Source organism: Harpegnathos saltator, unplaced genomic scaffold (assembly GCF_003227715.2).
Source record: "Harpegnathos saltator strain DR-91 unplaced genomic scaffold, Hsal_v8.6 scaffold652, whole genome shotgun sequence".
NCBI lineage: Eukaryota > Metazoa > Arthropoda > Insecta > Hymenoptera > Formicidae > Harpegnathos > Harpegnathos saltator.
In genome coordinates, this window is record NW_020230485.1 from 74,702 (window position 1) to 100,337 (window position 25,636).

Below are 25,636 nucleotides of genomic sequence, written 5' to 3' on the forward strand. Positions count from 1 at the left end.
TGAGAAAAGAATCGTACGGAGTCGTACGTGATGCGTAGATCGGATGATGATTCGTGATCGTTTCTCGTTGTTGTTGTTGTTGCTGTTCAAACATTTGTCGATTGACAATTTTTTCTCCTACATATCCCCATAAAAATATTCACTGCACATCGAATTTCCATGGTATCCGTGCTAGCATATGCTAGCAAATAATTTCGTACAAAGTTTTGTTTTGTTTAAATATGGACAATTTTATCATCTAACCCTATCAATCCTAACCTACATACTTACACGCCGCAAACAAACGTTTGCGAAGCCACGTTGACTTTGTATCGTCACGTTTAATCGCTTATTATAACACGGAGCCGAGTCGGCAGACGTATGTCGTAAAATGTCGACTCGGACCCGAGACATCCGCACTGAGCGCATTAATAATGTACGCGTTATTCTTACGTAATGCGACGAAGCTCTCCATCCTGTTGAAGCCACATCTCTCTTCTTAATATGCAACGGCACGTTCGCCAGCAGCCGAAGTCAATTCATGTCGTCAATAAATTGCAATATCTTCTTTCACCGAGAGTCCCTTTTTAAAAAAATCATATCCAATCACGGGAGACATCAACGATTCTCCACATCGAGAATTGGAATTATATAGCAGTCGAATCAAATCGACGGTTGAAATTCGCTAGAAAAATCCTCTGCCGCTGTTTAAAAAGCCGCGAGGAAAATTTCGAGTTAGCAGTGAAGGGAGGGGATCTAAAAATGGCTGATCGCGCGATCGTCCCTCAGCAGCGATCGGCATCAGCGAAAGGCGAGGAGAAGCTGCGTAGACAATTGTCGTAACATCCGATGCCGATGGTCGCCGCTGAAAGACGATCGCGCACGGTCAGCCATTTCCCTCCCTGAGTGCGATCGCTCCGTTTCGCCGCGTTCTGCGCGTTCTTCGATCTTCTCTCGATAATAATTTGAAATCCTACATGCTCGCTCGCAGGATGATGCCGCCGCGATGCTGTCGCGACAGCGTCGCTTCTGCACGAGCGTTTGGCCGTTTCGCGCGGGACACCCTGTATGGCGTGCGGTAATTTCCACGACGACGACGACGACGACGGTGCAGCTAATTCACGTGCGATTTATGTTCGGCTCGCGACGCGCAAGTTTCGATATTACCGCTGATGAGCGGTGTATATACTATAAAGAAACTTGGATCATTCCGGAATAAAGGTTCGGCGCGTAAATTTATTCATGATTCATCTAACTTTGCCGTGGCCTTTTTTCCCGTGGCTCGCGCGACGGCCTGCGAAGTGCGCACTCAGGATGCGCTCAGGCTCACGCTCTCTCGGTTCCCTAACAAATTTTGAACTAGACTAATACTTATCGGCGCCCGCTGATAACGCATAATTTACGCTCCTCGCGCGCTTCCTACCGAAGGAAGAATCGATATGACGTCTCTCGTTCGCAAGGGGGAGAGAGAGAGAGAGAGAGAGAGAGACGGAGGAGGAGAAAGACAAAGTGTTGCTCCTCTTCGTGTGAAATATGCCTATAGAGCGCATATTTTTATTTATGCCACAATCTCGAGCGGCGCGAGTGCATGGCTCGTTCGCACTGCGAGTTTCGCAGTGGGAAAAACAAATAGGGCGTTTGTCATGATAATAGCCACGTTGAATGCATACGGAAGCGATCCGCGAGAGTGAAAACGAAAAAGAATGACGAATTTCACGGGGGGGGGGGGGTGGGTTGTGCGCAAACGCACACCGTACGCATTCGTCTTCGTTGTCGTCGTTACGGCGGATAGAAATTTTCAAAACTATCTCGTTACTCCAAATCAAACTTTTAAAGCATTACTTACGTCTGTCTGGGATACCGCTCTCTGTTGAAATAAATAAATTTTCAAGACTGGAGAAAGCTGGAACACTCTCGGAGAAAATCAACATAAGCACCATCGCATTAGAATCGGAATAAAACATACGAGGAGGAAAGATAACGTTGCAAAAGTTTAAAAGGATCGACGATCGCGAGGTAACAAAAGTACCTAGATGCCACGCAACACGCGTATTTAGGTCATTTAGACGTACTTGGACGCACCTTTGGACGCGTTTCAAGCCATCCTGAAGCCGTCTCTTCTACCGAAATTAATTTTTTGCAAATTTATTTCCGATACTTTGCACGAAATATGTCATGGTGCGTTTTTTTTTTTTATATCCTTAAGCGGTTTTTAAGCGAAAGCCTAAGGACAGTGCAGGCGGACACCTGCCGGTGTGTACGCCGCCTAATGCAGCGCTCTTTCCCTCCTCTCCCTCCTTCTCTCTCTCTTTCTCTCTCTCTCTCTCTCTCTCTCTCTCTCTGTCTCTCTGTCTATCTCTTTTTCTCTCTCCCTCTGCTTATTTCTATCTCTGTCAGTCTATGTATCCCGTAGCGTTCCTCTTGTGGCCAACTAGAGAAAGGGAGACGATGGCGGGAGTTGATCTGAAGTGCCGAGAGTGAGAGGCGGTTCTGACCGGTCATTCACTCGGGATGCTCGCGTAAAAACTTGCCGCTCTACCTTCCTTCTATACGCTTCTCGCCGGTGTGTACTTTATGCCGCGCGTATCTACGTGTATATCCTACGGAAGACGGAACGAACGGAAGAAGGCAGTAGGAAGGAACGTGGGGAGGGAGAGAGAGAGAGAGAGAGAGAGAGAGAGAGACAGAGAGAGAGAGAGAGAGAGAGAGATGTGTATTCCATGATAGCGCTCTCCTTCCCGTTCGCGCTCTCTCTCTCTCTCTCTCTCTCTCTCTCTCTCTCTCTCTCTCTCTCGTTCGCTCGCTCGTTCGCTCGCCCCGTCCGCTCGTCGCTCGAATTTCCATTTTGACTCGCGACAAATTGTCCTACTCGAAACACAATATTGTCGCGCGTCCAGCCTCGTACGAAGCGCGGCTCGCAAGTTCACGGCGCTCTGTAACGGCGCGCGATGGCTGTTGATAAAAAATGCATCGAATACCGTAAGAAGCGGTGTTAGAAGCGCCTTTCAGCCGTGCCGGTCCGTTAGGCCGTTAAAGGACGTAATTCCGACGTAAAAATTTCAGCAGTATCTTTCCGCCTGAGGATGGAGATTCCAAGAGTTTCCGCTCTTTAATTCGTCTGATTTTTGCACGCGCTTGTTGCGTATGACTTGTATGACGGTAGAAGAGAAGTCCCGGACCAACTATACTATTTCCCTTCAACCACGTCAACCACTCTCAAGCGTACCTTGAGACAATTATTCCTGAAAGATCTCACATAACGGTGTCTTTTATCATCTCGGTGTCTTTCGCCGTTAGGCGTCTCCCGATTACGAATCTTTCAATTAAGATTCTGTCATGGCGATACACGATCATTATACCGAAGAGTTCTTTCTTACTGAAGCATGGAGGGGGGGGAGAGGGGAGGGGGGCAGGGGGAGACAGTCCAGATCTATATGATTTATGGGATTGTATCATTAGAAAATCTAAAGAAAAAAATATTTTCCATTCTGTTCAAAAAAGTTCGTTTGAGGAAGTTTTCTTCGCGCTACCTCGTACATTACGAGTGAGGGTAGACTTTGGAGTGACATTTGCATAAAAAGTGACTTTTATACAGCATATAATTAAGAAGTTGCCGGCCGATGTCGCCGCCGCCGCGGTAATTGTTTCCCCGCGGAATCGACGTTATTCAAATTAATCAAAGTAACCATCACGTCAAGCGGCAGCGCCGCGCCGTGACTATTAATTGGATAGCTTTTTGTTCGTTAGCGGACGCTAACGGCTCCGATTTGAGGGCGTTATTCGTATTGTCGTTCGTTAAATTCGCCGTGCACGTAGCACGTATACGTAACTTACACGAGCATCAGTTCGCGCAAAAAGTTCGTCTTCGCGCTCGCTCGCTCGCTCGCGCGCGCAGCTTTTGCTCTTTCCTCGCTCTTTAGGTATCTATAAATTCTGCAGACGGTATGGTTGCTTCGTGGTAAAAAGCTGGATAGCCCCGTGCGGTCGGTCGAACGGTAACTCACTCTAATATATCGACTTTCGAGAAATATAGCGGCGACACTTTTATATCGTCTATCGAAAACTAATTCCTTTCTCTCTCTCTCTCTCTCTCCCCCTCTCCCTTGCCCCACTGCTTCTCTCTTCCTCCGGCGTCATGTCGCCGAATATCCGCCGTTTTATGTGCCGTGTTCTTACTTCCTTTCTGCAAATAACGATCAATTAACGCCCCGAAGCAGCAGCGAGTCGAGTGTATCGACGACTAGAGGCTCTCTAAGCAGCTCTGGACGGGGAGAAGCTAATTCCCGCTGTTTCCGCCGAAACTGCGGGACAAACGCAAACGATCGAGTCGAATGAGCCAACGCGATCTCTGTACCTTGCGCGAGAAATATTGAGAAATACGCTACCAATAATAACGTTACCGATGAAACTCGTTTCTTCTTATACCTGCGGAAAGAGTTCTTTTCCATCGTACAAGAAGGTGAAATAAATCATTTGTTCTCCAGCACGTGGCCCATATGACCTCTCGGGCAGGGCTACGTCGTATTTCAATGGGGACCACACGAAAGACCGCGTAAAAGAACATGAGGGAGCAGCCACAGTAAATTTCTGAGCAGTCTACCTGAGTTTCCTTTTTTCCCTCCGCCAATCCAGCGAGGAGCGGGTCGCGAAGGTAAATGAAACTTGGAGAAGTTTTCGATGTGAAGGTAGAGAAAGGTTAAGAAACATTGGAGAAGGGATCGCACGGGAACGCAAGATCGGTGTAAAAGATTTGTCCTATTTGTCGAATAAGGTTAAATGCGAAATTATACGGTGTCGTACGGTAATTTTTCACAAGTGCGAATAGACATTATCAATTTCGCGATACGTTTTTATGCAATTTTACAGAAAGAAGAACAATTCTAGCCTTCACCTTTTTTTACGTTATAAAATTCTCAATAGTCTCATTGTGCTCGTTGCGATATTTTACAGCAATTTTATTCTATGATCCTTTTATAAAGTTAAAGTGGCAAAGTTGAAGTATTCTGTTTTCCGTGCGAATAAATATAAAAGAAATTAAAAAATTGCTGCGAGTAAAAAATTTAATTACATATTAATCGACTACGTATTTCTCATATAGTTGTACATAATATAATATTATATAGTTATATCTAATATAATTATATATAATACATATCTCATATAATTTTCTTTTTTACTTTGATGGAACTACTTAAATGAGACATTCTGGTTATTTAAATTCTCACTTGCGCGATTATGATATATTTCTTCCTTTTATATATTTTTAATATTTATATTTTTATACATTTTTACATTTATACATATATTTTCTACAAACCTTTTTGTCTTCTACGGTATTGCTTTTTTTTCGTTTATCTCGCAACACTGACGTCTTTTTTTCTTGTAAATGAATCTTTCTTGTAATTGATTATTATTTTCAGTACGTTTCTCAGTACGTTTAATATAGAGAGGAGTCTCTTCGTTCTCTCTGCAACATCTCATCCGCTTGGATAAAGCAGTTTATGAAAAAAACAGAATTTTTAACAGAGAAATATATCGGTAGATCCCACGAATCTTTTGTATCAACCTAGTAAAGGAAACATGGGGGAAATGTACGGAGTCATACAATTCGAGGTCAAATAGCATTTGATGCCACTTGATTGGAAAGGTTTTAACGAAATTACAACGATCCGTTCCACCTGTGGCATTCTCGCAGCAGCTAATGGCTGTTTCATGAAATTTAAAAGTTACAAGTTTCGCGACCGGGTGAGTTAGCGTCGCGTCGGTAACAAACTGTGAGTTGGAATGTTTGCCGTTCCATAGAACCGTTTAAGTTTTTAAAAGTGTAAGGTTCCGCCGCCCTCCTCACAGTTCTGGGACACTTTTATTAGCACGACGACTAAATTAGTTTTGTACTCCATAAGACCGTAAGTTCGTGTTTGCACTCGAGATACCTTGAAGATTTAACAGTTGGTTCGGCTTCTTGTGCTCCGACGGGACAAACTGTTCGACGTCGAACTTTTTGCACGCACATTGTGCAGGCTCTCGATTGATTGCGCAAATCATTTCGCAAATATACCTGTCTATTTTAACGCATTCTGCAAAAATACGTTTAGTATGCAGTTTTTTTTCGCTCCCGGCGTTGTTAATCGAGAGTTTCTCGTAACGAGAGAACAGAAGCCTTAATAAGGTATTGTGTATGAATGTATGGTGGGTTAAATGATAATGTTCATTTTTTATAAAAATCGTAATAAACATTATAGTTTTGGAGCAAATTGCACGTAACAAAGGAGGTGTGTCGGCGAGACGCTTGCATGGAATATATTTATCACGCTCGAATTGCGCAATCTTCCCACTACGGATTTGCACACACCCGATATTTAATTTTAGACACGATAATTAAGTGGGACTTGCGCGTTATTATGCCAAGCGCTCTTATAATTCATTGGCGTATTTGCATGAACTATGAATATGCAATTTGTGTGAACTATTAATTATTTACAGTGTGATTACGGGCGTAATCGTATTATAAAATACAAACTTCATGTCATGAAGGCTTTGACGCTTGTCGAAACATTCGACAAGCTTTATGGGGAGAGCGGCATATTGCGATTGAATCGCGAGGCGAATATCATAAGAAACGCCATTTAGGAAGTAAACTCCGTGCGCGACCACTACTACTCAAACCGTGACCGACTTCCGGCGGAGTTCTCGCGCTTATAAATTGCGCGCGATCCCTGGATGTCGGCTCGAAAAAAATTTCAACAAGAATTGGGCCAAAGTTGGGCGCATTTCGCACAAATCGAACTTTCGGGAAACATTGTGGCCGACACGAGGTCGTAACATATACAACCACTTCGCCGCCGGTTCGCCGATTTTCGTTCCGAGGTAATTCACTCGCGAAGTTTCCATTTTCATAACCCAAGAGCGATTTGCGGAGGTTTCGCGTGTACGAGCCTTCCGCGCGCGGTATAATTTACGCAGAAAAATCCAAACGATCGACCGTTAATTTCGCAGCTGCTCGCAATTCGTGCAATACCGGAATTAAATCACTCGGAGGAGAGAAGGTGCGAAAGATCCGGTAAGCGAACCATGTGTCTTCTCTGAATTTATTCCCGAAAGGTGCAATTCGTTAGGGAAGATAAAAAAGAAACCCAAATTGACGTCGAACTCCGGGAATCGATATCTTCTCGAGGCTCACTGGAAACGCAGGTAGGAGGGGAGGGGAGAGGAGGGGAGGAGAGAGAGAGGGGGGGGGAAACCTTAATTTTAATTTTAAAGTTTTATGAACTGAAACTGCTATTGAAACCTTGCGAACTTTTACCACTCCGGCGACACTTTTCTGACCGGAACAGTTAGCGATATTAGTTTCAACTTCTATTTTTGACGAGAAATTTTGGAGTGCACGGAATTTACTTAGCAGAGTATTATGGACATGTATGTAATATTATTTCGAGTTATTAATCGCGGGCAAGGTGATCAGACGTTCGGTACGTTATTTTTATTACTAAGCACAGAATTTATATTTGAGGAAAATTTATAAATATTTTCCAAGAACATTATTTTATTGGATAGAGACAAGGTAGTTTGGTGATTTTAAGAAATTAATAAAAACTAAAATTTTCTCGAGAAACATATTATTTTACACACAATATTGTGCACCCTTTTGTAAAGATTTTAGATTTTATATGGGTCGGGATATAGTCGGAATTAATATTGCGACTTCAAAACTATCGTGACGTTGTTTTCAACATCGGAACAAAGTGAAACAAAATATATGAGCAGGATGCTAAAAGTTATAGAGAGGTACTTTTAAGACCTTTGCATTTTGTCGAAAATAAATTCGGTTCCTATGCAGACCATGCAGAAACTTTAAGACGGATTATATGCTTTTCCATAATAAGTATTTAACTATTTATCTGAATTTATATAACCGATGAAAGTTCTTCTCAACTATTTGCAGCTCCCTTGTAACATGACTTTAATATTGTATTTAATATTACTAAAATACGGTTATAATATCACTTTTTGCAACATTACGTTGTTATTATTGTGAGCAACATAAAAGTTTATGGATAGGATATTTGGCAATGTATCTAGATTGTTTCCATTAATGTTATATAAACTCCTGTTGAACAATTTGACTTGGTGTTACACTTCTTCTCGCTGAGAAAGAGACACGCAAATTCCAGAAATGCACCAAATATTGTTTAAAGTCTAAATAAAAAATCAAGTGGAAAACGGTAGTGCACGCGCAAAGTGCACGCGTAAAACAAACCGTGGGTTAAGGGGCCGGTCTTATGTAACAAAGAAGGAGGCACGCTTGCAAACCTCTCAAAATTTTTCTTCACAATTTTTCTTTAGAATCCTTTCAAATGTTTCAGATCTTTTTGTTTCCGCGCTAAGTACGATCTTGTGAAATATTTTTATTTTTTAACGGTCGAAACCTAGGTGTATGCGATATTTTTACGAAGCCAAAATATCGGGGTGAGTTCGCAAAAAAGCGCAATTCCGAAATCTTCCTCTTCTCTTCTTAACTGCAATATATTTCTCAATTTTAAATCCGTCGAACTTGTATTACCAAATCCGAAGAACATTCGTAACATTGAAAGTTGATTCTTCGATATATATTTATTTACTAGCTCTCTTTTATTCAGTGTAATCTTTTTTAGCCCTTTTTTTAACTTGGACATATACAACTTGCGCATTGCTGTACCATATTAGTGAGCACTCTCGATAAATTTTATAGGCATTTTTTGGATTGCGGGCAAGCTCTAACAGTGATAGCGGCTTGCTCAGCTCTCTTATCCTCTGTCCCTCGCCACCCTGTTTATCTGGAGTACGTCCTCATGTTGGCGTGTCCGCAAGAAAAATTTGCCGCACCAACGAAAATGTCGCAAGCAAGCCAAAGAGCTTCTTTACAATGGCTTTTTACAGAATCTGGAATACATTTCAAACACTCTGCTCGGCTTTTTCTTGTTTGTGCAGCTTCAGTGCACCTTTTAACTCCATTTTCTAATCTGTCAACGCTCTTATAAGCTACATAACTTGCATCGTTCGCAACATTCATTAAAATTTCTCTTAAATGCCTCGTGTTACTTTTCTTTGACTTAAATAATAATAATCAATTAAGAAAATCATTAAATAATGCGTCAGCATAGTTAGAGATGATCCGAGTGGAGAAAGATTGTGTGCGATATATAAATGCATAATAACGAAACACGACTTTTACTAGGGCGCTTCTGTTGTGTCTCATTTGAAAATGAAACTCGTGTAGGTGTGTGTGCGTGCGTGTGTGTTTTAATATTTTTAATTGTACCATAGTTGTACTTATTAAAAGAGAAATTATTATAAATGACGGAGATGACTGGTAAAAGGTACGTTATTATTGTGGAATTATCACCGTGGCGTCTCCACCTCGACATTCATTGCCAATATATCGAAAATCTATATTACATGTAACATGAATTATAGATTTTCAGTCTTTTAGTATATTATTACATTTAGTATATTATTACATTAGCGGCATTACAGTACCGGGACGTAACGTCGTAAATTTAATGTAAGTAATTATCGGGGTTATATACGAGTACACCTTCAGAGAGAGAGAGAGAGAGAGAGAGAGAGAGAGAGAGAGAGAGAGAGAGTCGTATCTCGGCGATACCCAACAGCGTTCAGCGATTCGGCTGGAGGTGGCAACATTGGCTCCGTTGGGAAATTACGCATGAGAAAATTCGACCTGTTTCTGAAAGTTCTCTGCTCGCGGCAGGGATAATCGGTAGGGCGGGAGACGACGGAGTTTCGGAAGGGTAAAAACGTAATATCTTAATAAGCCGGCTGCCGCGAGTGCTCGCGGCTGGCGTCGCATCGAAATACAATTCAGCGTAACGAAGCGGACGGGATCGTCACGCGCCGGTCCCGTCGAGAGAGCGGACGAAAGCTCGTCGGATCGCGCGACGAGCAGGCGCCTCGATATTCCGAATAGCTATGGAGATATCGGTCATTTATTCCGACGCAACCTACAAACTCTCATATGCGATCGTTTCCATTTATTCGGAGTCAGCCGATGCGCGCCGGGCGACGCCAACGCGCTTCGCCGTTCTCCTTTCTCGCTTTCTCTCCGTCGTTCTTGCGTCGTCGAGGCGATTTCGCTCGTTGCAGCTGATTGCGATTCGACCTAACCGGGAAGCCCGATTCGAGTTAATACCGTCGCGATAGTGTCATGACCTCTCACCGGTCTTTCCTCTCGAGACAGAAACGGAAGGAACCTTCGCCGCACTCTTGCCGCCCCTTCTCTCTCTCTCTCTCTCTCTCTCTCTCTCTTCTCTTCTTATACAGAGTGTCCATCACAACATAACTCTCACTATGTGTGATGGGACGGGTGAAAATTACTAGGAAGGTCTTCTATCACTTTCCGAACAGCCACGTGAAATTTCGAATTATTAGCGAAAGAAGATTGACGAAGCAGCGCGCGCGCGCGATGCGATGGGACGGTCGTATGAAAAATGGTTGGACTGCGCGATCATTTATTAGCAGCGACCATAGTATCGAATGACAGAGCGAAAGACGGAGAAAAGACGCGTAAACGACTGTTCATCGTAGCTTCGTCCGATATTGATCGCCGCTAAGAAACAATCGCGCAGTCAGCCAGTTTTATGCCAGATCCCGCCGCATCGCGTGCACTCGTTCCGTCGATCTTCGTCCCCTTAATAACTCGAGATTTTACCCGATTTCCCACGGAAAATTATGGATTACTTCTTTCGTTGATTTTGATCCGTACCAACCGCGCTACGAACTTTGTGAACTCTCTCGCGTACGTTGTGACGCGGACACCCGGTATATGTGTAATTAATGCGTCATATTTTACGTGCGAGAAACAGGCGCCACCACCTGAAGGGGAGTCCGACATCTGCGTGTAAAATGTTACGTAAACGTAAACGTAATGCAAACATTACACTGTGTTGTGTAACACGCGCGTTGAGTAACGTCGCTGTTACGCCGTTATAACTTATAAATAACAGGGCGGTGTACCAGGCGGTGGGACGCAGTTACGCGGGGACGTAAATGAATACCAATTTGAAAGTTTCACAGCACTTCGGGGGGTGTTGCAGTGTTGATGAAAATTTTTTATCAGGAATCCATGTCCGCGGGAAACGTTGCGCTTCAGCATAATCCGAGAGCACAGTTTAGTATTGGCGTGCGCCAGAACCATGATTTGCAGGTGTAATGCTCGCAGCAAAGCAGCCGCACGGCACTTTCAGCAACTCTTGTAGCTCAAAAATCGAAACATCAAAACAACGCGCCAGTACACGGCCGGTGCACGGTTCGCTCCCGCAGGCGAGCTAACCCAGTGGGACCAAAAATGTGTACAGGATTGTTTACCTTGCGGCGAGCGATCGGAATTTCTCTGCTGTTTGCAGCACGGAAACGCGACGTTTCTGGACACGGGTGTCTAATAAAAAGTTGATTAACCATAATCCCCCTGCCCCCACGTTCAATCCTAGTTTCATTGCGCGTTTGTGACCTTAATTGACGTTGAATGTCTCCACGCAGTACACCATTGAGCTTAAAAATTGAAACGTTGAACTTATCGTAGAAAGAGCTATCACGCGTTGACAACATAAAAATACAGCTAAAAATATTCTTTTACTAAATATCTCATTTTCTCGACCCAAAATATCCCAAAAAAGAAGTAAAACGCGTCTGGTGAGACTTTACGTCGATATATCTTTTTACATACTAGTCAACTAAACAAATCTATTTATGTAGATAAGAACACATCATTCTGATGAAAAAAAAAAAAAAGAATCTATAGTTGCACTTTTCCGACCTATTATCGCGTCGGCGGAAAATTGATTTTTGACAAACATGTGATATATATATATATATATATATTGATAAGACTTTGGCTCAGCTTTCTCTCTTCTTCATTCAACTTTCTTTTTAACTTCGATGGAATAAGGGACATGTAAACTATTCCGCGAGTAATCCTGTATATTGATCTCGTTCCGTCTTCCTTACTACTCCTTCTTCTTCCTCTTCTTCCTTTGGCATGCTACTCTCGAATTTTTATCTTTCTATCGTACTATCCATTCCTCTGCTGACTTCTCTATCCGTCTCTCTATTCATCGTAATATTCTTTCATTCCTACACGTCGCACGGACTTTACTTTGGTTAAGACGTTCGATTTGCGAAGAAGGGAAAAAGTTTGGTTCCCGACGTCAATGACGTAAGAACGTCACGGCGCCGTGGGATCAGTGGAGGTAACGATGTGGGATATGGGATACTGAAAATACTGCCACTCGGGATCGTGCATTGAGAAAGAGTGTTCGGTATTTGCAACTATAATTGCACACAGTGAAAAGACTTTAGTCAGGGAAATTACACAATTAAAAACATTTCGTACTTTTGTTAAAATTATTTGTGTGTGTGGAAAGTTTCGTGTTAAACTTTTTACACAGTCGTGTGTTAATTTAACATATCGTTGTCGTGTCACCTAGACTGTTCTTGTGTTAAATTAAGATTATCTATTTTCAAGTGTTAAAATGACATTTCCAAGTATTAAAATAACACAATTTATATATAAATGCACGAATCCTTGACATATTTTATATTATTATATTGTCGAAGTCAACACCTAAAATGTGTTACTCTCCTCATTATAATAGTTATCATGTGTTATCATGTGTTATAATGTTCTGATTTATGATATGTGAAGATTGGATTTTTAATACATAGATTATGTCAATCTAACATTTTCATTTCATTTAAATCACAGATCGTTACTTTTCCCAAATGTTGAAGGTCACTTCAACATTTGGGAAACATTCATTGTATGTCAATTTAACACAAACTGTGATTCTTATTTTTCAACATATTTGCTGTATGTTAAATTAACACATAAATGAGAGTGGATGATTTGAGACAATATGATGAAATATGTTAAATTTACACACATCATTTCTTGCAGTATACTTCAGGTGTTAATTTGGATGATAATAACTTTATATGCATATTTTGCGTGTGCTATTATCGCTTTGCTGCTGTAGAAGGAGGTATAGTTGACGCAGGAAATTACTATAATTTTAACGTCATTTAGCGTTTTCTCATACTCAATGCACGGGGGAAATGTTTCACTCAAGCTTCCATCAAGCGAATCTTGGATTCCGTACGAGCGAATGTATCAATCGATTATATCGATTACATCGAATTTGTTCCCGTCACGGTAGGACATTTCGGATGTACCTTTAAATTTCGCATGAAGACATTTCCCCGACGATGCAGAACGGTGAATTCGCTCTATGTGAATATAAAATCTCTTGAATTCCAGTGGCTCGGCTGCTTGTCGCCCTACTTTCCGGACGGAATCAAGTTATGTGAGCGTCACAAATATCACAACGTATTATACGTAACTACAAGATCCCCTCATAAGAGAATCATGCGCTTGCATGATGGTACAGCGCGAGCTTCGAAATGGGAGGATGTTAATAAAATTTGTCGGGCTAAAGTGCAAAGTGCCGTGTTTTAGCGATTTATCAGAAACCACAATATCAGTTCCTATCCTCTCGCGATTATCGTAATTTGTCGTCATGACGTCACGCGAGTCACGAATCCAGCCAGCGTTCAGGCCGCGCTGGATGAATGCACCGTTTATTTTTGCGGTGTAATCGCGCGCAACGACATATCTATATCTATTTGAATACGTTACCGGGAAATAAGTCACTCGATACACAACTTATCCCCGTTATCACTGATTGCGCGGAATGAAGGTTGACTCTTTTTTTCCTTTCTATCTCTCCCCTCCCTCGCCCCTCCTATTATTTTTCTCCCTCTCTCCTCTCTCTTACTTTCCTCCCCTATCGTCCCTCACTCTCTCTCTCTCTCTCTCTCTCTCTCTCTCTCTCCCGTTCCCTCTTCGTTACTATTAATTATTATATATATTGAGACTCCGCGGTTATTTCGACGATTTCGTCCACAGGCGCGCACGGTATCTCATTGCAAATTTATCACACGAAAAATATATCACACGTGCGATCGGCCGAGAGGAAAGCCCCTCGTGCGGCGGTACTTTATGTCTCTCTCTAAACTAAATTCCATTACGATGTATACATGACGTATGTCTTCGGGGTGAATTTATCGCTTCCACACGGTTGAGGAAGAAATTTCTCGATCACCGTACGACCGATCGATTAAGGCCACGCATGCGTTTATCATTCCCCTTCTACGATACAATCGGATCACAATATACATGTAATGCTTGACTCCGTATTATTTCGCCATGTTATATAACTTGCGCCGAACGGAGTTATTCATTTTGAGCAAGCTCTCTCATTTTTCTGGAGTGAAGTCTCAAGGGTGCGCAGTGATGGCGCTGAGTCACTCGCGATTTGAGCGATCTTTCAGTCGTACGAAGTGAATCCCCGCTGTGAATCGCCGAGTGAACATCTTCGCTCGAAATTCAAGAATAAAGTTGACGAGTTCGCTTTGATTGAAATATTCGCGCGCGCGTGTGAAGTCATGATTCAATGAAGGTCATAACGTGATATGCGAGTTTTGTCCGTTTTGTCACAAGTGTGACAAGTGTCCAGTCCTTCTGATGCTTCACGGAGAGACTACGCGGCAAAAGGTTTAAAATTCCGCGATGGAATCTGGCCACATTTTTCATCCAGATCGAAATCGGTTTTTCTCAGCGGCGACGAGCGAAAGAAGATTCGATGTGACCTTCTAACGGTCAGTATTGCGCAGCCGAGTATCTGAGTCGCGAATTGAAATCCCGTAAAGCCATTCCCATCATGGATTGGAAGATATAACGTCGTTACACGTCGCATGCTTAATTTGCTTACGTACAAAGCTCTAAAGCTCAATTCGCATGAAGCAAAATTTTCCGAGAAGCATCGCGCTCTTTCCGTCGTGCTTTTCGCGCTGTCGCGGCAGGATCGAGCGCAAATCGAAAAACTTATCTCCGAGCAGCCTTATATCCATACTTTGAGAATATGGAGATTCCATGTTTACGAGCTTATCACAGGGCGGAGCCTCTCGCGGTTTTCGCACGGATTAAATCTCTATTTTTCGGAGATTCGGATTTAAGACCGCTCGGAAAGTCCCTCGATCAGCCGAAGAACGGAGGAAGGAACGCGCCCAATATTTCGCGAGGCTGGGCGAGGGGGGGGAGGGGGAGGGGGCATATCTACGATACGCTCGTCGGAATGTCGCAGAGATATATTCTCGCGGCATTCGTACAGCCGTCGTACAATGTTGAAAAAACCTCATGCCAGCGATATCACCGTCGCGCCGGCCGGCGTTGCGCGCCGCTGGTGTGTCGACTTATTGTCGCGGCACCGGTCGCGTGCCATCCATATATTTCCGCTTAACGCACCATCAAAAAGGGGAGAAGGAAAGTCCGGGAACGAATTTAATCTATTTATCGCGGCCGCCGGCACGATCCCGCCCTCGCCTCCTCCTCCTCCTCCTCCTTCTCCTCCTCCTCCTCCCCCTCCTCCTCCTCCTCCTTCCCGCATTGCTGATACTTGGTCTTTTCTTTTCAGTGTATGGGTGCACTCGACACTGGGGCTTTCCACCAGGCTACGAACTTCCATCGTCGCCTCTGACATTCTGCTGTGTCTCTCTCTCTCCTCCCCTTTCCCTCCCCTATCCCGTAAACTTGCCTTCAACGACCCCAACCCCCCCTCTCTCTCTCTCTCTCCTTCTCCCTGCCCCCGTCCCCCCCCCGTCTCTCGCCCTCTCTCGCTCCCTCTCTGTATCTGTACGCCCGCTGCCTCGTATTACTCTATAGCGGCTTGTAACTATGGGCCTTCCTGCCTTGCGCCTTCGTGTGCTGCAGGCGGCACAATTAGTGCGCGCCATTAGTCAGCAGCAGCCTTTTCCTCCTACATACAAAATTGTGTCTCGGTAAAGGCGCCTCTGTGTCTACCCCAGGAAAGAGAAAGGGTAGATAATAGGTACGTGAGCGCGCGCGCGCGGGGCGGTCTCTTCTCTTCGGGGGTGATGCACGCGTGAGCGAGCGATAGGGCGACGCGTGGCGTGTTCGGACAAATATTAGCGGGGAAGAGAAAGAGAAAGAGAAAGAGACCGAGAGACGACGGAGGAAAGGGAGGAAGAAAAAGGTGAGGGAGAGGAGGTGTGCATTTCGCTCTCCGTTTCGTATACACAGGGCGCTCTCGCGCTGGCTCGCTCGAAAGTTGCGCCAAAGTATCTTCTTTCGTAACGTCGGATCGTCTTTTGTTATGTAGAACCACCACAGCTGTATATGTCGCGCGAACCAATCAACGAACCGACGCGTCGGGGGTCGCGTTGCTCGGTATCAGGTTGTCAGGGTGTGTTTAAAATTTAATTTCGCCGTAGTAGCGGCGGCGGCGGCAGCGTCGAATTCTTTAGTCGGACTTCGGGGAATTTTTGGAATGCCGGCCCCGTAATACGCGAGACCTTGTTAAAGTTTGTCATTGAATTAGAGCGCGTGCGTGGCCTTGCCTGTTAATGCACGCGCCACGCCGGTTACGCGTAGAATTGCATTATTGACAAATTGGTTTCCGAAAATCGTCATCCTGGAAACGCGCGATCGATCCTCCGCGAGACGCGAGCAAACAAACACGCAGCGGAACGAAAATCTTGCCACGATTAATTAATTTTGTCCTTCCTGGCACGATTTCCCGCTCTGTCAATGTTTGCGTTTGCTTCAATTTTTGTCTCAATATACTTTGATGCATTTTAGTCTACACGATAATTAACGAATGCTGGAATGCTGGAATGCCAGCTAACCCCACCTTGAGTAAAGTTACGCGTTGAAGTATAAAAAGACGCGCTTGTCTCGTCTTGTTTTCAAATTTTCAAAAAATGCATTTGCCAACGTATACTTGTCGTATGATACTTTTACCGCTAAAGATATTTTTGCCGCATCTCCAACTTGTTGTTATCTTCACTTTCCGTCTATATTTCACACATAATCGACACGCTCTGTGCTTCTTTTATTTTGTATTTGAGTATATTTAGTATCCGATGCATAATTTCGTTCGTTGTGGCAGTAGCTATGAGATGAAAAACGGATAAACGACCGCGTAGTAATTTTGTTATTTATATATAGCGGTGCTATATTTACATTTAATGATCCCGTCTAAACCTGCAACCCGATGCGATACGATGCAATTATTCCTGGCGCCAGGCGCCACGGTCGATAACCGCGAGACGTAACGAAGAAGAGAGAAACGCCGATATCTTCTTAAATGATCGATAAAAGGGAAAATAAAATGAATTAATTATCGATAAGAGAGATAATAAAACGAACACGCCGTCGTCGTGGCTTTGCGGACACGACGGAGAAAGAAGAAACGAAGGGAAAAAGCGATATAACGAGGTACGATGATTTTCATACGTACGCACGCGTACAAGTGGATTGAAGTTGAGTAAAATTGCGGTGCAATCAGTGGGTTATGATGTTTTCTGCGTGGGAAGCTGGTATCTCTGTAAGAACGCTTTCAGAGGAAATATTTTGTCGTCGTGATTCCGCAATTTGCGATTTCGCTTGGACATCGAGCTCCACCGAGCGGAAAGTCGCAACGGAAAGTAACGATTATCGAAGGCGCGAGACCAGTGAAAACGAGAGGTGCAAACCAACGTCGCGGTAATTTACGGAATTTGGGTCGCGTCGTTTTGCGACGCGTGTTTGCAGAACGCAGAACGAAGTGATTTTTAATGGTGGCTTCTCGTTCGATTTTTCGTTGCTCCTCTCGTTGCTTCGTTTTTGTTCAGTTTCCACCCATGCCTCGTAATTATACGACGTATAATTGACAGTTCAATATGTATTTCGATCATTTAACAAAAATACGCGTATCCGGTATTTTTTTTTCTCTTTTTTTCTCTTTTGATATATTCAAGTTTATTAAGAGTATAGTAGCTGAGAATATATTCTGTTTCGTTAATGACACTCAGACGAGAGCGCATCAATTTATGTGAAATTAAATATACGCCCGCGTAAACAACGTGTGCGTAAATTCGGTAGCAACCTTACCGGTCATTTGTACGAGTACAAATCATCTAGCACAGATCCCTTATGAGTAATTTATATGGCATTCATATTTATCGCGCGAAACGATGACACAAAAATACGAAAAGAAAAAGTACGAAAAAAATTATTATGATTTAAAATATTATACTAATATCTGAGAGTGATTTTTTATAAATTTATCGCTGTGTTAATATATAACAAGAATAACAACTATATCACATAATGATCAACTCGATACGGTATAGTCGCTTGATAAATATAATGGAGGGAAGATTGCCAAGTCTCCAGTATCGATCGTCTCAATTATGACATGAGTCCGGGTGGTCAAAAGTTAGAGACATGGGTATCTTTTTTTCTTGTTCTTTTTGCTTTTTTTTTTTTTTTTCTTTTACGTACGCGATTCGATCGAAGTCGAATTCTTTCGAGTCAGAAAGGGGTCTCGGCCATAGTTGGGAGCCAATGTCCGTGTACAAAAATATTATCCAAATACGCGGGACGTCTGTTCCGTTGAAAGCGAACGCGGATACGGGAGCGTAAAGCCCGTCGCAAAAGTGCATTTGAGGGACCCGTTGCGCTTTCCGTTGCGCTTTAACTCTATTGTGAGCGCTGCAAAGGCCCCTGCCTTTTCCCGCTACGCTAGGAAATAATGGCCGGTAAAGGCGCCACTATGTCTACCGTTAAGGAAGAGCCGTGGATGGAGGGATAATACGCACATGCACTTTTTCAAGTCGAGACGACAGGCAGTCCGCTGTATATCTTTCTCTTTCTCTCTCTCTCTCTCTCTCTCTCTCTCTCTCTCTCTTTCTCTCCTTCCCGCCCTTCCTGGCTTCCTCTCTTTCCTTCCTTCTGCCATCTCTCTTTTTCTCTCTCTCTCTCTCTCTCTCTCTCTCTCTCCCTCTCTCCCCTCCCTCTTTCCTTCTCCGAAATGCCTGGAAAAAGAATTTCTATGATCGTATGATAATATCGTGCCGATATTATCTAGGAGTATAGTCGACCACATATCTTCACACGGACTTTTGATATCTTGTCCCCGCGAAACGCTCTTTCTTCTTTCTTCTCGTTTTGCTCGCGTATCACGCGGACCTGAAGATAACGGTCGATTTTACGATCGCTTTCTCGTTACATGATACGAGGTGAAACGCTCTCTCGTTTGAGCTCTCGCCAGTCCAACAGTGCGCGCTCTGGTCTTCCTTACAAAGTCGCTGCTTATCGATTTTAGGGGTAGACTTCGATCGATACGAATAATAACATCCTGTAAAACTCTCATGTTAATCGAGAATTTGGCTTATTTGAAATTACCATGACAATATAATAATGGATTCTATTCTATTAAGAACGATTAAGAAATATGAAAACCGATTCAATCTGTAGCTTTCAACATGTTGAAAAGTAACGCGAATATAATATAAAGCGTAATAAAATATAATAAAGTATATATCAAATAATAATTATTAATTAAATTGGTTTAATGTACAATACGATGCGCACAAAAGGCCGAAGTAATGATAAAATAAGAAGAAAATTATTATTAGTTTTAAACCCGAGGAAGAATTTCACTTTTGTTCGAATCTTTCAATGAGATGAGTCGAACTGACTTAATTTTCTTAATTATAAGCGATTTCATATCCATGTAATTTCAATTTTTTTCACATTTTAAAGAAATATCTTCATGAACATTTTATGCTTTGTACCTCAAGAGGAAAGTTTTTTTAATCTTTTGAATCTCAAGCAAAGTGAGCCGATCGTTCTGTAAAATAATTCTTCTGTGACAAAATAATCTTGTCAGAAAGTTTTTAAATTTTGTTCTTTTTTCTTTGATCGATTTCTACATACTTGTATACTTTCGATAACACAAACTGCAAACAAACGTTTTTACCGGCATCGCTGGTGTAAACCGGTCTTAAGGTCGTTTCTCAACACAACATATATAGTAAAGCTAACTCACCGGCACACGGGAGACTTTACCTCGAGGTTTATGGCGAAGGTCCTTTTTCGTCATGATTATATAAACGTTCCTTTAAACAGTAACGTGTGAAACTGAATACCGCAATAGTGCGAATGCTCACCGGTGGATTCTCGATAATATTGTCCTCTCGAGGGGTCTGCTAACCCCGTTGTAACCTCAATCCGACTTTTGAACGAAGCTTGAAAATGAGCGTTGACAATAAAGAAGTACTCTATACAGAGACACGCGAGAGCCCTCGAGGCACTCGTTTTCGAGATACTGAAATTCCGAAAGATCCATCAAGCAGAAGAGTACTCCCTTTATGATCGCACATTGTGCAGCACCGCAAGACGACACCTGCACCATTCATAAAGGCCGGATTACTCGGCTATGCACACGTCGTAAGAGTATTAACTTCGCTCGGCGCGGTATACGGCACGATGTACAGGGTGTCTTAAAACTATTCTCTCTGCTTCTTCGATCGTAGCCTCATTCGTCGATTCGGACGGTGACGATTTTTCCCGACGAAAGCGTCGATTCTTTCATTGTTCAAATTCCTGCATTTTTGTAAATAAACTTCAAACCGGAATTTCACCAGAATAAAATGATACTGCAGGATTACCCGAAGCAGGGAACTTGCCGAGGTCAGATTTGTTAGGAAAGCTCTGTATTTTTTCTTTTTTTCTTTTATCGTTGAGGTAAAAAGGCTCCTATTTCCTCGACGTAGCCATCTTGATTGAGTGACCTCAGAAGCGAGACGATACGCCCATAAAATGACACTTTAGATCGACACATTCCATGTATTTATAAACATTTATAAATATACAATTTATATGTGTGTGTAATTTTTATTTAATTGTTGAAATATCCGGGCAAAACTGCCCATTCAATTCGACGTGTGCTTTACAAGTAATTATTTAGAATATCAACACGACGACACATCGCGCAGTTCAAAGATTGTCCCCCCCGCCCCCGTCATATTATAATTTCACGGCTATTTACACCGAATATCAAAACGGAATATTAAAGAGACAAGAAACAAGTTTTCGCAGTATTCTACAAATTTGCCCGATCGATCACGAGTGTGTCACTTTACGGATACGTATATATCTCTTAAGATATTTCACAAGAATCTCGATCGTATCGATGTTGACACCATCAATCAAAATGGCCGGAGCCTTGATCACTCCAAGTTTACAAGCGCCTCGGCGCACTGCTGCTCTCTCGACGAAAGACCGTTCAATCGAAAAGACGTTCAATATTTCTGAGACACTCTGTACATTGACTAGCCCGAGGGTTATCGAAGAACTAGCTTCGTCGTCGCTGGTTGATTGCGCGTTTGAATGCACTTGCACGTACGCCAGTCAGTCAGTCAGTCAGTCAGTCAGTCAGTCAGTGAGTGAGTGAGTGAGTGAGTGAGTGAGTGAGTGAGTCAGCGCGAATAACCGCACTCATTTTCCGGGTAGGTATGTCGAAATTTAGTGTGCAGCGTTCGCGCGCAGTTTAAACGTTCATTAGAGAGACGCGAAGCGAACGTCGAATGTCGTATATACGCGAGAGTGTAGGAGTTCGCGCGAGAGTGCGCACTCTCGAGAATCTCGTGTCAGTTCGGTCGCGCGATGATGACGGCGCGTTGCAACGCAATGAGAAGTAACGAGTCTCGAGTGCTGCACTTCAAACCCCGCGCAGCTCAAAGTGGGAACTGCTAAAAGCACCTGAGACACTTGCCCGTGCGCTATTTATGCCGACCGCCGGGTTGTCGTATTTACTTTAAGTCGGGTCCTCGTCAAGTCGCGGGAATCGTGTTAACGTGATCGACACGACGCAAATACCGCGTGTTTTTATCTCGCTCGCTGTGGCTCCCCGTGACGCTCGCCTTGATCTCCGAATTGATCCTTCACGCTGCAACACGCGACAGATTCATCGGTCGGCTTTTTTGGGGGGCAGGACGAAGCAAATCGAGCAAAGATCTGATGAAGATCCGGTGAAGATCCGAAAAAGGGCGCTCTCGGTCGGTCCGGAAAATATCTTTCGCAGGTCGCATGATGATTTCGCGCATTCGGCGCGGTGAAAACGGAATTAGCAGCCGCTCGGTTTGTTAAATATTTTAAGAAATATAGAATTAGCCAATCTCGCTGTTTCAGCCCGTGACGAAAGCCGTTACGTGCTTAACCTGTTAACTGGGTAATTTCTGAATCAGAGATGCTCTCTACAGCTCTATAATTAAGTATGGGCGAGTGTAGGCGAGGTCTAATTGACTTATCCGTAGCGTTTGTGAGTTGTGACACAGTTTGTGTTACAGATGTAACGACGCTGTCAAAGACAGAGATTGTTAGTTGAGACAGTTTGTCGCGCGATAATATTCCGATTAGAGAATTAAATTTCTACTTTACTTTTTACGCAAAAAGGAAAAAGAAAAGAAAAGAAAATGGTGTAAGAGTAAAGCGAAAACAGAAATATAAAGTCATTTGTTTTTGCAAAAGAATGAAACGTTTAATTTACCAGTAGGTTTATTTCTTTTATTTTTACCGGGCGTGTGTAATTGCGAAAACCTCCGTGACGAGAGACGTTAACTCGCCTTTATCCTATACCTAGTTGAGAGATTGAATTTTGACGATTACCATTTCAGTGCTTACGAGAGTGAAGATACTTCGTTACCTGAATTGTGTAATTAATTTGGTCACTTCGAGCTAACGAATAAATAACATCGATGTAGTATCTTGCCAGACACCTAACAAGGTGTCGCTCGTATCGTTCGTAATACTTTAATCGGCGACTTTCTACAAAAGTTGAAATTCAACAGTGGGAAACAATAAAACTTTGCGCACCGGCGTAATATAACTGGAATTTTTTTCAATCTCTATGAAATTTTTGAATCTAACACGACACTTTGCCGGGAGAAAATGAAAAGACAAAAAAAATTAATTAACTCCCCCTCGCTATTCGTGAAAGTGTCGGCACCTCGCGTGCACCTCGCAACGGCTAATTCTACTGCGAATTTCTACAAGAAAGAATAAAAACGCACGAAAAAATGTAACATGGTTCTACTTTCGTGTAGCAGGCACGAATTCGATTCTTTTCGTGAAATTGAAAAATCGGTCTGTTTTATCCGCCACCGGTGCGCGAAAATTAAATTAGAAAACGGGAGTATCTTCTTTCATTGGCGAATTGTATCCGCGTGTTCTATTGTTCGCTTGCACAAAATCCAATTGCATATGTGTATATTCCGACTCGTACGGTTCTGTACCGTGCACGGCTTAACATATTATTTCGTATCTCTATGCGTGTTTATACAATAACCGTCATCAGTGGTATCAGAATGTTGCAAGTGTGCGCACACGACGCAGCCAAAAATTGTAAGCTAAATAGACACCAGCGCTAAACGGAAAGATTATATCGCGGAGTCAAAGTTACATTCTCAAAGGCGCGCGTGCAACAACGCCTTCAATAACGATTTCTTCAACTTAATCCCGGAGAAAGTGCTATCCCCTCGAGGGGATATTATTCTCGCGATTTCACGCGCGGAATATCATCTTAAATTATCTCGTACGCAGCGAAAAATTTTATCATGCTGGTGCGACAGGTTTGTCGTCCCGCATGCCGAATGAAATTGGAAATGAAATTATCCAGTTCACGGGGATATTTGTGATCTTCCTCGATAAAACAAGCTACATCGACGCAATATTTTCTTCGGGCATCTAACGGGCTCTTCCTATTTTCTTGTCGGTATCAGGATATTAGGTGCGCAACAATTACTAATTGTTATCAGGATGAAAACAACGCATTTGGCAAAATATTTATTTGAAAAATTTCGGCAATGTGTATATGCATACGCAGATGAAATCAAAAGAGTATTGTTGCGAAATTTAGAAACGAAAGTAATTAGTAATTACGAGGAGCCAACCGGCAAAATGCAACAAACTTTGCGGAAACTTCACGATATAAATTTGCTCACACCTTTACGGTGAGATTATGACAAAGTGTTGCGTTCCAGCGGAACGACACGAACCTTGTCCTATTCTTACCGCAAATTTGCCGTGATAAGAGATGCATACAGCAAAGTTCGTTCTGTTATTTGTGTTAAAATTTGCGTCATGCTGTTATAGCAAGCTCCGCTTCGACTACTTCGCCACTTCGCTGTACGTATCAAATCTTACTCTGTTATTTGCTTTACGCAATTGCAGCAAATTTTGTGTGTCCGCAGTTTACGCGGCAAATCTTGCATCGCGTTGTAAATCGCGTTGTCCTCCTCCTTCCTCCGTTTTGCGTTAATTTTTTTTCTGCGATAATCTACGTTCTATTATTTAGATCACAATGTAGAGAAAATTGCCATCGTGCAAGTTACCCCGAGCAAGCTTATCCCTTTACTTTTTTAATAAAGCAGAGCAAGACGGACGCTCGTTGGTTAATTCACGTTCGAATTAAATGAATTTTGCAATAGAAATTTTCCGAAATACAATTTAACTCGAAAATTAAAATTCGAAACAGCGGGAAAGGGTAATCAACGCGACCAACGCGATTTTAATTGCGAAATTAAAAGTTGAAAGAGAAAAAAAGTGAAAAAAAAATATTCAGCAAGTATAAAATTCTCGCTTTCGTTGGTAAGGAAGAAAAACACCTTGAGGGGATATTCGCTTTGATCGGGTTGAAAGTTTATTCTTGGGAATTTTTTTTGTCTTTTGTAAGAAATTACAAAATATCTTTAAAAAAATGCGCTTTTATTCATGTACTTAGACATGCTCAAAGAGCACGTGTGAATCGTTACGTAAAAATAATGTTTATTAAAAAAAGTTTTCAATAATACGCGGGACATAAGAGATTCAGCGCTGTTACGATTGGACTCATCAATAATTGATTTGAAGTAAAAATTGCGAAATTGTCATCAGCGGGCTTGCTTTCATAGCTTTCGATGCTGAACAGATAAGAATCAAACGAGGCGCTGTTTGGAAAAAATACGCTGGATGCGACAGGACTTTCCAATCTAACTCGGACAGCAGCGTCTCTTTAGTCGCAACAGCAACTCCTGCGGCAACCTCGCGTTGTCGTGAAGCAAGACGCGCCTTCGCGTCGATTCGCGGCGATTCCTCTCTCAAATATACATTAAACATTGAATTCCCTCTCGGTTTTGCCAACTCAATGAGAAAGCACCGAGCTGTTGCTGATTTATCACGAGCGTCCACAGCAGCGTGCCTTGTCTTTTTTAAAACGTGCCAGACACAGATCTTTTTTTAGATACGCTCTTTGGTACACACAGAACAACGGTGTGTACAAGTAGTCCCCAAGTTCAAAGGTCCTATATATCGATATTTCAGCGCTCTTGACTTTACTCTTCGCTACTCCCCTCGTCCTCGACCCTCCTTTCACCGTCGGACTCTACTCTTAGGTTAGAATTAAGAAAGTTTAATCGAAACTACAGGACGAAACTTGTCGAACGTCGAGCGAAAAACTTTCACAGCGGCAGGACGCGTGATGACCATAGCAAATTTGGACGACGGACGACCAAGATGTCACTCGCCAGCTGTCGTCTTCCATCAGTCTGGAACGTTGAAAAAAGCAGATTGTTTTCCGGCGCCCGCTCAGGAAGAAAATCAATCCCCGCAAAGTACCGGGGCCTCGTTGCCCGAATGACTTGTGTGTTGTGGCACTTGGAGGTACAACGCGTCCGATAAATAGATCTCGCTGGAGGTGCGACCGCGCATTTATCCCGATTGAAG

General features: G+C 42.9%; 1 protein-coding gene across 1 annotated transcript in view; it reads left to right on the forward strand.

Moving 5' to 3' along the window:
- Positions 1-25,636, forward strand: part of LOC105186582 (semaphorin-1A) — an 89,425-nt gene that overhangs the window by 16,923 nt on the left and 46,866 nt on the right. The gene's annotated exons all lie outside the window — the stretch shown is intronic.